Source organism: Egretta garzetta, unplaced genomic scaffold, assembly GCF_000687185.1.
Source record: "Egretta garzetta isolate BGI_Z169 unplaced genomic scaffold, ASM68718v1 scaffold439, whole genome shotgun sequence".
NCBI lineage: Eukaryota > Metazoa > Chordata > Aves > Pelecaniformes > Ardeidae > Egretta > Egretta garzetta.
The window spans coordinates 2197976-2209060 of record NW_009260803.1 but is presented as its reverse complement, the minus strand read 5'-3'; the positions used below and the strand labels follow the sequence as shown (position 1 = coordinate 2209060).

Here is an 11085-nt window from a genome sequence, read left to right as displayed (position 1 = left end):
AATATTGAAATAAGAGGGAAAATGGATTTTTTTAAGATCCCTTAATTTTAAGATCCAAAATAAAAGTTACTCTGTCTCTGCTAAGATCCTAAATTTCCGGTATCAGTCCTGATACTTGGCTATGAACTGTGAGTCTTGCATGCTGAAATTATAGCCAGTAGTGAAGCTGAGTTTAGTGAGATTAACATACACTGCTGAAGAGGTTTCCCTTTCTCCCCTCAAGTCATTCCTCTGGAGAAGAATCCAGGATCCAATGTCAAATTTATGTGCTTCTGTTGTGTGAAAACCAATTCAGCTACTTGATGGCAAATACCTAAGCTCACAGACTAACCTGCAACTTGGTGCCCCCTCCTGTCAGTCATCTAGCTTCTGGCAAACTGAATTTCTGTATAACCAAATTATCTGTTAACACTTTGAAGGAGAGTAGTCAAGTATGTTTAAGCACTTTTTCCTGATTTTTAAGAGTGGAATAAATATATGTCAAAACAACTTCCTGTAATATAATTTAGGTGTGTTATCTGTAATTATATGCGTCCTCCGTTTGACCCACTTAATGGAAAAAAAATCAGATATACAAAGTATTTAGTAGCTTTCAGAAAGTAATTGTGGAGAGCAGTTGCTTTGTTTATTCTGTTCGTACTCAATTGCATTAATGTAGCTGCTAAATTATAAGTTTTGTATGTGCACTCCTTGTAATTGTGTTCATGAATTCGTAAGTTCATATTTTTCTCTTTTCCCTTATTTTGGAGGATGGATTCAGCTAAACTATGCTTAAAAGAAATCTAAGTATCCTTTCCTACTTTGTCATGGTAGATAAAGAAAATGGAAAGGGAACAATCATGTAGTAGTAATTGAATTTTTTTTTCTGTTCCTTTGAAAGCAAAATGCAAGGTTTTATACATAGATCTGCTGGTGCGGTAGAACTGACTAACAAATACCTCAGTCTTTTTGATCCTATTAAAATGTGGTTAATGGGGTATTTCTAATAAATTTTGCTGCTTTAAGTGATAGTTTTCATTGCCTCCTGCTATCAGCAATTGCACCTATATTGCTAAGATAGTGGTGTGATGACGCTTCTTGGCTTTGTGTGGAATTTGTAATTGAATGGGAGTAGTGTCCATCATGATACTCCATCTGGCATCTTCCTCCACTACGTCTACTCAAAGCTACAGATGGAGCTGGATTATAATGTAATATCAGTACTGATTTAAGTGTGGGATCTGGGATTCATTCTTTCAAAGTCTGAAGTTCTTGATAGCAGTACTAACCCCACTTTCTTCTTTGCAATAGCTAAGCAAAACTTCATGCGGCTAGGCAGACCCTGATCTTTCATGTCGTAGAGCTATTGAAAAAAGGAACAACTGTAACAGAGGGCCAGAAACGGAGTACAGTGAAAATGTTTTCTTCTGGGTTTTAATTCACAGCTTTGAAATGCAGCATGGTTTTCACAAGTGTAATGGTGGAGTAAAATCCAAGTTGATTGTTCTCATACTTGGCTTTGCAGCCACAAAAGTACTTGTTCTTTGTCAGATGCTGTCTGCATAGGATGACTTTGTGCATTCAACAGCACCAGCTTATCTAGTCCTGAAAACTCTAGTTGCTTATAACTTCTGAAATTCATTTATAACTCAAATGTAATAAGGGTGCTTTTTCATACAGTGGCCTGCTTGTCAGGGCTTCGAGTTGGAATTGGTTCTCGGTGTTAATTAGGCAACATGTGTTTTAATTAAAATAAGAATATATGATAATGAAGAAGCTAGGAGTAAGCTCTAGCCTTAGTTCTACTTAATGTTTAAATTATCAAGTTGTGGGAAAAACCTGAATTAGGGGAAGAAGTGCCAGAGCAAAAGGTCTTCAGAAGAAAGATGTGTAAAATGCTTATTTTCCTACTCCTCCCCAACCCTTAATGTTTGGGGTCTAGCTTAACACTGAGCACTTGTAGCATGTATGCCAATTTTTTATTAAGAAAAGATGATGTCTTGAATTTTTGACTTGTTAACAAGAAGGTGGTTAATGGTCATGGAAAATGTATTGCAGTTGCCAGTGGAGTTAAACTGATATCTGTCTCTTGACCTTCTATAACAACATCTTATTTGTCAGCAGGGGGAGAGAACAGAGGATGGAGGAATCTTCCAATCCTCTTTTGCAGTCCTTACGTAGTGCTTAGATAATACTATTTTATGCATTGATCTGTGCAGTTGTCCATTGTTTATACGGCCCTACAGTTACTGTATTCTTTTTCTTGCTACATGGCATATAGTGGATTAATTAGTGATTGAAGCACTAACAGGGTACTACAGAATTCGAGACTTGCTAGAGGTAGTCACACACTCAGACACGTAAACCGGAGGAGTCAGCATGTTCAACAGTCCACTGTCTATCTGTAATAAAAGCTCAAATTGAGCTGAAAGTTTAACCTGTGGAAGACAAGTGAGAGGGAAGTTACTCAGCTCTTGTTAGCTGAGAGCCAAGAAAGCTGGTTCAGTCTTTACATCATAGAGCAGCAGTTCCTAAATGGGGTGTGTATGAAGGGAGTTGCTGGCCAGATATAAACTTGATTTAATACAATTCTTATGTTAGTATTTTTAGTCATACAAAAATTTTGGCTGTAGGTGTGAAAGCAGTAGGAAAATTTCAGAAGGAAAGTTCCAGAGCCACCACTATAAGGGACAGCAACCCAAATTTTTTTATTCCTTAGCAAGCTAGGAAAGTAGCAGTACAGCCATCAACGTCGGCATCCATCAGAGTTTCTAGCTGTGCTGGCCAGGGCACCATGGGGAGCTGATAACCGGCAGTGTTTTGGAAAATGTAGCTGAGATCTGTTAAACAGCCGTATTGGTGTGGAGGTTTTAGAGTTTGCTAAATCTCACAGAATGCTCTGGAACTGGCAGAAACAGTTACTTTAACGATGATTCTGTTGCTGTTCTTTGTCTTTAGGACTCATGAAACTCAGTCTTGAGTCTGTATACTGAATGCTTTCTGAAAAGAGCATGCTAATCAGGATCTGATCTCCTGAAGAATCTTTTTCTCTTAGGAAAGATGCTAGTTATCGACCTAGATACCTAGCTGTATTAGACATGGGGGTTTTTTGTGTGTGTGGGATGTGTTTGCAATTTTAAAAGCAGATGACAAAACTGTTCTTTAATTTATCGTCCTCTTTTTCTTCTGTATTTTGGCACCTTATTTCAACGGGCCCCAACAAATGTCATCAAGATGAGGTTATGGGTGTGTTCCATGTACGTCTTAGACTTACTGCGTTATTCCGGCCTACTAGCCAGGACCACATAATAAAACTTTGTATCCTCAACATATAGATTATATGGCAGTACTCCACAAAAGCTCACCAGGCAGAGCAAGCTTCTCAGAAATAGATCCAACTACTTGTAAGCAACTGTCTCCACTCTTGCCAATGGCTGTGGCTGCAGACTTTCAATAAAACCTCATGTTAAGCTAAATGGAAGGCAGCTGGCAGGTCCAATTAAAATAATTGCAGCTTTTTTAAAGCCTCATCTGTTGCAAGGAGTTGTATTTCCCCATGAGGGCTGTGGGAGTATTTGTGACAGTGTGGGTGGTATAGATTCTCTTTCAGAGAACATGCTTGAGACTCACCAGAAGAGCAGTCCTTTGAGAGGAAGTCATCCAGTTGAGGTCCCACACATAGGTTTTTCTTGGTTTTGGTTATATTTTGTTAATCTGATAATTGCATTAAAACTCCATACATATGCGTAACACAAAGGGAGCTGTTTTGAACTCAGCCTTGCTAGCAGTGCATATGTTTTGGTTTTGGCTGGCATAGAAGGAGGAGATGATAATCAGTTTTACCTTTTTTGTGTTCTGGCACACTGCTTTCTCTGCTTGCATTACTTCAGGATTTGGCGGAGGACAAAAATGAGTAATTGTAGAATGGTGGTTGTGGTGGTAAGTTACATACTATCACTTTGGTGTTTAATGCTGGTGTAAAACAAAGTTAATGTGTGGATTTGAAACTGAACTTTTGTGTAAGGCCCCTTCTACCCATAATCTTGAAAACACTTCTTAATTCTTTTTCACAGATCCATGTGGATTGTTTAATAAACTGTTCTCGTCCTGGGGATTCTGTGATCCAAGTTCAGAAACTGATTCAGACTCCTGTGGTGTGAATTGGCAGTGGTGGAGTGATTCGGGTAGGTGACTGTCCGGACGTGTTGAAGCAGATAAGGGGAAAGAAATATTTTGGGTGTGCTTACTGTTTCAGTTACTCTACAATGCACTAATAATATCTTCTCTCACCCTCACATGTAAGAATGACAAACTTCTGTTTTAACTGCTGAATTTGTACTATAGTATTTTGTGGGGAAGATGCATAAGAATGGTCAATTTTATTTGCTTTCTGGCAAGAAGCACTAGGGATATTCACTGCAGTGGCACAGTCTGTTGCACTTGGGTCACAGAACGTGGTCTGTGTGTCTGTGGTTTTAGCATGTTGATATATCTCTGTTTGAGCACTTGTGTATAGGCAACCTGGCTTTCATTGCTTCTGCTATAGTTTTCTGCATTGTTTACTCTGAATGCTACATAATGTATGCAAGACTAACCCATTTTATGGTAATATATTCAGGAAGCTCTGTGCAAAAAAATAAAAGCAGTTTCAAACAAATATTTCTGCCCTGGGTAAGTTAACTTAAATTCTGTTTTCCTATCTAGAGAAAGGCTAATGTGATTGGGGTGTTGGTTTGTGTTTGTTGTTGTTTATTTGGGTGGTATTGGTTTTGGGTTTTTTTCAGCATGTACTGTTTTGGTTCTGTATGCTCGTTACATTCTTAGTGGTATGTTGGGGGGGTGAGACAGAGGGGGGGTTTTTTTGTTTATTTAAACTTATTTTTAATCCCATAATTCAACAGTAGATGCATGTAGCTCCTCATAAAGAATTTGTCACCAGAATGATGTGACTTTTTTTTTATTAGGTGTATGCCTAAGTGAAATGCCACAAAAATGTTAGTACATCACAGTATGTTCTGATCTTAATATACTGGAGTAGGATCTCCAGTAGGGTAAGTTTCATCTTAATATGCTGTCTTAGTCCTAATTAGGACCTTTCAGCAAATGCATTTTTCACTTTTCCTTCTCCATCTCTTGCTCTGATTCAGGAATGTAGGTAGAATACGCTCACAAGTATTTGTAACTATCCACAGAAAATGTTGACTTCTGAGAGGGGAAATACATTAATTGCAAAAATACTGTTTTAAATGCATAATAGTATTGTAGAAATTATGTGCTTGGAAATGCAGGTGCCTTGTGAGATTTAAATTAGGAACCAATATGAAAAAATAGTACAAGTGTTGGAACTTTTGCTTGAAAATGGGTTTGTGGGAAAAGAGTGGGTTTTAATAAAACAGGTTAAAAAAGAGGAAAGGCAAGAATATTTATTTTGATGAGCAGACTATTTTTTTGCGAGGAAAATCATTAAATGTACTTGATATTCTGTGTGAGGGCTTCAGCATTACTGTTTCTATAGATCCTTGGTTACAGAGAATTTGATAAAATGCCATTTTTCTTTATTAATCTTCTGAGACTTCTTTCACTAGCAACTGATACCATGAAGAAATTGTCACAAAAGAGAAGTTGTTTTGTCACGTGGATAGTCTGAGACTTTTAATAAGCTGTTACTGTCCTATTTACTGCCAAGCTAACAGTAACAGAACAGGGAGTTCAGGCAACATTGCACAGCTTAGGTTTAGAATGGGTCCTTTCCTTTTTTATGCTATTAGTCTTGTTCAATAACATTCCCTAATGTGTAAGAGAATAGGCCGATAGATGTTTGAATGTTGAGAATAATTTTATGTTGAATTAGAATCTTCTTTTATAATCCTAGTTTCACTGTGGATCTGCTTGTTTTCACATTGAAATGCTTATTAAGTCTTTCTAATGTAATCTGAATGGAATGGTTAATGTAGACCTTATTTTTTTTGTTGCTTTGCAGTAGTTTGCTCTTATTTTATGCCTAGTCCGTTTTTCACTCCTAACTTGGCGCATCGGCGGACTTGATTAATGAGCCTTTATTGGGGAAAGAAAATCTCTCTTAGCTAAAAAGAACAAAATTGGGAAGGAAATGCTGGTTTTGTGATAGGCCTGTGGCTGCAGGCAGATGTTGAATGGTTGAACTGTAAAGCATGTTATGAGAAGTATTTACTGTAGGTATCACAAGAGACTTAGTAAGTGTTTCTGATGTTTTGTGATCCTCTTTGGATAGAGGCTTCTTAATGCTGGTTGAGTGTGTGCTCACCAGTTTCCCAAAGTTTCGTAGTGAATAGTTTTCTGGAAAAGGTACCATAATTTGTCAAGCTGCTAAATGCACACTGAGCACACTGCTAAGTGCGTAGGTTAAATGTGGAGGTAACGAATATATCAATGTGTATTTACAGGTACTGAAATACACAGTGAACATACAGACCATAAATGAGTTCTTACTTGTGTACAGCTGAAATATATGAAAGTTAAGACCAAATGTTAAATACTAAAATTTGTCAGTTTTTTTTTCTTTTTTTTAATCTATACTCTGCCTAATCAGAGAACTTTTGACAAGTCCCTGAAATCTTCAGTTGTACAGAGTAGTGCAGCTTTTTCTGCAATGGAGTAGTATTGCATATTTGGTTTTCTGACTATGCTTTTATTTAAAGATGCAGTTTTGAAGCTGTGTGTGATTGGAGTTGTTTAAGGAAAATCCTGTTTCATTGTCTTGCCATCAAGACTTCCACCTGAATAAAGAAAATGACATTTGGCTAAGAAGGCCCCCCTGTATCCTATCCTTTCGGTGTCTTGTGGCCGCTTTATTTCAATAGGTTTTGGCCATGTTCCAAGCTTCTTATATAAGCTCTGGTTTGCGTATTTACTCTGTGAGCCCTCTTGACTTGCTGATTCATTTCTCCTTGTAGCAATAAATGCTGGCCCAAATCTCCCCCTTCCTAGTTCTATTGACAAGTTCTGGCATGAAGTGCCTACTCAGAGTTATCTCGGGTGGTTCAGCTAAGAAGGTTAATCCAGTCAGCACAAGATGTGTTTTATGTTGGCAATGCACTTCGGGAACCCGTCATTCTGCCAGCCTGGTGTTCCACGTAGTGCAGAAGAAGTACAGACAAGCTGCCTTGATAGGTGAAACAATTCTCAGGCCCATGGGCATTTCAACATTAAAATATTTCAGACTGCTTAATGTTATTTTAGTTTAAGGATTTATGAAGGACAGTAGTAGTTTTTCACTTAAAATGTGTGCACTGCTAACAGTCTGTCTAAAACAAGATTAGGTTATCAGAGGGTTGGCTTGTATGATAAGCTTCCTGGTTCTCACATGGCCAGAATTGGATTCTCTAACAAAAACTATGTTCATCCTGACTGCACCTAGGCAAATTTGCTTCATTCTGTGCAAAGGCTAGGTATTGGGAAACGCCCTTTTGCATTGCATAAGCAGTTCTTGAATCCTATTTGTCAATTCAGCAACCAGCAAGTGAAAATCTTCTTACAGAGTGCCATAAACGTGTGTGGTTGTTCCAGAGGAAAAATATTCAGAGAATACTTCTAACTTATTTAAATGGCATGGCTCATTCTGGCTTCCTGTTTCCTCTCTCCTCTTCTTTTCCAGCTACGTTGTTCAGTGGAGATAGAATTAAGTGCTAACTAATTTATACAAGCAAACTTCCTTTGGACAGTTGTCTTTGAAGGTTTGCAACGCAGTTTGCTAGTTCAAGAATGCCTGTGCCTATTTTGTCAGTTAAGATACGGCTTCTGTGTCACTCACAGACCTTACTGACTATTTCCTCCTTTTCTTTTGTTTATTGGGATTTCTTCCCTGCCGCCGTGGAGTTTTTCTGAATGATGTAACTGTATCTGTTACAATATGAAAGCATATTTTCTTGGTAATGGGAAGAAATGACGACAAGGCAGAAACACCTAATAAAATGCTTTACTTCCAGTGATGTCTTAAGCAACTGTGGCGAGCTGTATGGATATGCTATAGTTAGTTTTTCTGCCAGAATGCTTTCTTTTATATGAAGTACAAATTGTACAACTTTATAAATTTAATTGCACAAGTTTATATGAAGTACAGATTTTTTTCAGCACTGTTACTATGTCTGGAGGATCATACGATGGTACAAAGACCAGCACAGGATAGTGTATTATAGAACTCTACACCACTATGAGAAATACTGGTTGTCACTAAATAAGAGCAGAACATGAAGCAGGCTAGTTTGCAGCTAGCTAGTCTGCAACGAGTTCAGGCCAAAGAAGCCTTGTATACAGAAAGCAGGAATTAGTTGCTTTTGAGTTGTAGGGAAGGGGTGGTATGGGACGAGTGCTGTGTATTTAGGAATATCCAATTACCATGAAATTGTTATCCTGAAGATTTCATGTCCATAAAGATCTTTAGCCATCCAAGACAGACAGACTCTCATTCTGAGGGAATTTACCCCAAGACAGCTGGAAGACAGTAATGTATAAATGGATAAAAGGCAGGTGCATGGTGTCTCTGGAGGTCCAGGTGGCCTTCTGACATTTCTCCTGCTGGTGAGCCAGTGAGGACAAAGGTAGATGGTGATAAAAGTGTGCTAGCTGACCAGGTAAGTGGTGCAAAAGGGTGAGTTCTCCTATGATGGAGCAGCTTTGTTTTAGGGCAAAAAGGGATGGTGGACTTTTCTCTTAAGAGAAGTGAACATCAGTTACAGAGGAGAGGCAAATAGAACAGCTAATAAAACATGCAGAAAGAAAAAAAGCCCAAACTTTATTCTAATACAAATACAAGGTACTGGAAATACCACTCATCAAGGACCGATGAGTAATTCTAAGAATCTTTATAAAGACAGACGCGTTAGGTATTCAGTTTGAAGGAAAAAGAGAAAGCTTATGGTTGGTCTCTTTAGTATCACTGGTCCTTCATAGGAAGAGTGATGTGTTCGATGGTTAAATAGCTGCCTATAATTTAGGAAGGGCAAAGTGAGGGAAAAGGATAGTGCTACTTTGATTAAAATAGCTTTACCTATGTAACTATTTTTGACTTTTGAGAACTGAAAAAAATTTAATACTTGCAAATTTTATTCTCTCTGGTAAGCCACAGCATAAATAGCTTGCAATGGACCATCGAATTGCAGTCACGTACAGGATGACTAACTCCAGAAGTACAGGAAACTTAGTTTTTATGTGCAGGTGGTCTTGTACCGCTAATATTAAAATGTTCATTAAAAAAGATGATGAATGCAGTATTCTTAGAAGTCAGTGTAGAAGGGCTTGTGGAGTTGCACCTGATGTTGAAAGGTGCCAAGTAACCAATTATGCATTTAAAACCTCTTTGTGTTTGATAAAGTATAGATGACTATGAATTGATTTTGATTGTATGTAATAAATATAAAGTTTAATCAGCAGCATTTATTTGTTCCTCTTTAAAAAGAGCACTTGGAAGCCGTTCAGCCAAATCGTCTGTATAGAAATTCCTTTTTTACCCCAGTTTTAAAGGGAAATCTGCTAAATGATGTTTCAGTAGATGCTTAGAAAACAACAAATCTAAAATAGGGTAATGTATTGGTAGTGAAAAGTGTCCATCTGTTAATTAAATGAGGGAGAAAGAAAGCTACAGCAATGACTTACAGGTTAGAAACTAAAGATTGCAGAAAGAGAGGGATGCAGGAAGTCTACTGAAAATATACTGGATGCTAATGTTAGGACCACTAAGGCACTTGAGAAAGAGACAAAACATACCAACAAATTGTTTTTTATATACTTAACAGATGGGTTTCAGTTGCTTGACAAAATAGGAGACTTTGATAACTGAGGAAATTGAGACAAACTTGATCAAACTGACTCCTTTGTAGGCTTGTTCAACAGGCAAATGGCTCACTTCTTAAATTTCTTGATCATGCAGGAAACGATTGGATTATAATCCTGTAATTAATTTGGTTCAATCTGGTTTTAGGTTAGAGGATTCGTGTTTTCCCCAGCATATCACGTGAAATAATGTTTTATTCTTATGCTCCCTCCCTCTCCCCCTTGAACTAGTTGCATACATGACAAAGCAGCACTGCTTATCTTTTGCATGTAACTGTTGCTGTCTGAGGATATGAAACTGCTTGATCTGTCATTCTTGGCTAGATGAAGAAGCCCCTGTGGTCTTTTTGCTAGTACCAGGCTATGTAGAACTCAAGCCATTTTCTTGCTCGGTTTAGATGCTTATATGGCTGCTGTTGCTTCCTTACCTTTTGTGCTACAATACAGACTTCAAGTAAATAGTATTCCAGGCTTACTCTGAAGCTCTATTCAGTTACACATTTAATTGGCAGCTGAAATACTTCCCTCTAATCCAGAGGAAAAACTCTGAAAGTTTGGAACTGTTAGAGCAGGTCCAGGGGAGGGCCACAAAGATGATCAGGGGGCTGGAGCACCTCTCCTGTGAGGAAAGGCTGAGAGAGTTGGGATTGTTCAGCCTGGAGAAGAGAAGGCTGCAGGGAGACCATAGCAGCCTTCAAAGGGAGCCTATAGGAATGATGGGGAGGGACTCTTAATCAGGGAGCGCAGCAATAGGACGAGGGTAACAGTTTTAAACTGGAAGACGGTAGATTTAGATAGATACTAGGAAGAAACTCTTTACTGTGAGGGTGGTGAGACACTAGAACCAGTTGTCCAGAGAGGAGGTGGATGACCCCTCCCAGACTGAATGGGGCTTTAAGCAACCTGGTCTACTGGAAGGTGTCCCTGCGCATGGCAGGGGGGTTGGAACTAGACGGTCTTTAAGGTCCCTTCCAACCCAAACCATTCTATGACTCTGCAAAAGCATGAAGGTAGTTTCTACGTTGGAGCATGAGGGGGAAAAAAACCCACCTTCTTTCAGATATCAAGGAACTTGCTCGACTGCTGCCTTCTGTCATTGCTCTCACCATGTATCAAGGTAGAATTTTGGGCCGATTCCCACAGTTTGTTCTTCTCCATTATGAATCATAGAATCATAGAATGTTTTGGGTTGGAAGGGACCCCTAGAGGTCATCTAGTCCAACCCCCCTGCAGGGAGCAGGGACACCGCTAACTAGATCAGGTTGCTCAGAGCCCCGTCCAACCTGGCCTTGAATGCTT

General features: G+C 38.7%; 1 protein-coding gene across 1 annotated transcript in view; it reads left to right on the top strand.

Moving 5' to 3' along the window:
• The window catches only part of ERBIN (erbb2 interacting protein), a 124504-nt gene that overhangs the window by 17098 nt on the left and 96321 nt on the right, over window positions 1-11085 (top strand). Inside the window, 1 exon segment of the mRNA XM_035902277.1 lies at window positions 4053-4163. The gene's annotated coding sequence lies outside the window, so the exon portion shown is untranslated.